Genomic DNA, 1,681 nt, shown 5'->3' with positions numbered 1-1,681 from the left:
ATGATAAGGCTGAGAAGCAGTGGTAGTAGAAAAAATATGTGAAAATTATTTTCTCACACGACAATCATAGTTATCTGATTGCTAAAGGTATACCCAATACATTTGCTTGGGTGTATTGATACTTAAGTCTATATCATATATTAGTGTTTAGCTTAACATGAACCGTTGACAAAATGAAACATTTTATTTAATCCATTATTTCATTGAAATATACACTTAGCCGGAATCATTCCAGAAAAATGATAAGATATAAATTATAGATACACAGAGAGTTAAACTACAAGATCACGTGGCATTAGTATCCAACTAAATTATAATTAATCAGAATGTGAAACTGCAGGCAAGGTTCCATTGGTGATATCTAATTCATGCTGATATAAATTAATGGAGGTTGCCATCCCAACGTGATTTTGTGCTTACATCAACTTGAAGGTGTATCATCCCCTGAGAAATTAGTCCATATAAGCATCAAGACTACATCCATAAATCTTAACAACATTCTTGGAAGCGGTTAGGACCCAGGAGAACATTGTATATCTAAAACCGTAGCTGTAATGTCCAAACACAAGGAAATACCATGGGATCGAACACTAACCATTGGAGGCTGCCGTGGCTAGAATACATCTTGAGGTCCACTTTCCTAAGGTAAGGGGAGCCATCCTTGCTCATCTGAACATACCAAGGGCTTCCTTATGCCGCATCCTCTCCCATCTTGTAACTCACCACTACATAATCATATAAGGGGATAAATTCTTGGAGGTCTAAAAAGGTCAAATGCAAGCAACATCAGCAGCGATTAAGCCTCAGTCAATGCCAGCTACGGATGGCGTATATTAAGAAGTCCACATCTCCAACGGGGATTGACACATGGAGCTAAAGCAGCCAGCAGCGCTGGTGAGGTAGGAGCATTGGGGAGCAGACGGGGATGGAAGGGCCAGACCTACGAGGTACGGGGAGAGGCCTGCTCGGGGGAGGAAGCTCGCGATGTAGCAATGGAAGGCGCCCGACAGAGGAGGCTGGTCGGTGGTGGAGTTGCTCGATGACGGGCCGGTCGGCGCCGGTGGTTGTCCGTGTCAGTTGGGTGCTCGGCGGTGCTGCTGTGAGGTGGTTGGGCGGGGTGCGGTGGGTGGGGGCGATGGCAGCAGTGGTTGGGGAGGAGGGTAGTCGGTGGCAGTGGTCAACGTGGAGGGCGATAGGTGGCGATGGGTAGTTGTGGGCGGCGGCGGGGGCCGGGGGTGAGGTGCTTGGGGGCGGCAGCTGCGGTCTTGAGATTGGATCTGGTGTAGGGCACATCGAGATCTGGGGGTGAATTGGATTTGGTCGATTTCAGATTGGGGCGCGTCTTGTTTTTTAGAACAATTGGGGTGCGTCTTGTGTTCTGAAATTTTCGTCTCTCGCGCCTTTTTCCTCGCTGGCGCGGGCTTCAGGCTCAGTATAATTTTGTCTCGCGCTAAAGACAGTCACCGGCAGCAAATGTGTCGTGGTTTAGTTGCCCCGACAGAAAATTTGCCCTAAATATTTGCCGGCAGTGTGATTGCCCACGTTGCTTAAGTTCTCCCGGCAGTTTATGTGCCCCGAAGTGATTCTCTCGGCAGTAACAGATGTCCCAGCAGATCTATTGCCCTTGTTTAGGTATTTTTTCCCGGCAATTAATTCCCCCCAATCAAGGGTTGTGGTGTAG

At 47.6% G+C, this 1,681-nt stretch overlaps 1 long non-coding RNA gene across 1 annotated transcript; it reads right to left on the bottom strand.

The window, feature by feature from the left end:
• Nucleotides 1–223: 223 nt before the first annotated feature.
• On the bottom strand, nucleotides 224–1,285 carry LOC119316781. Its single transcript, XR_005153307.1, has 3 exons — nucleotides 941–1,285; nucleotides 596–725; nucleotides 224–444 (listed from the first exon to the last, which is right to left on the bottom strand). It is a non-coding gene; the product is annotated as an uncharacterized LOC119316781 (long non-coding RNA).
• Between the last annotated feature and the right edge of the window lie 396 nt (nucleotides 1,286–1,681).

This window comes from Triticum dicoccoides, chromosome 6A, assembly GCF_002162155.2.
Source record: "Triticum dicoccoides isolate Atlit2015 ecotype Zavitan chromosome 6A, WEW_v2.0, whole genome shotgun sequence".
Lineage (NCBI taxonomy): Eukaryota > Viridiplantae > Streptophyta > Magnoliopsida > Poales > Poaceae > Triticum > Triticum dicoccoides.
Note: the sequence above shows the minus strand (reverse complement) of the source record. Positions and strands in the feature narration are given on the sequence as shown.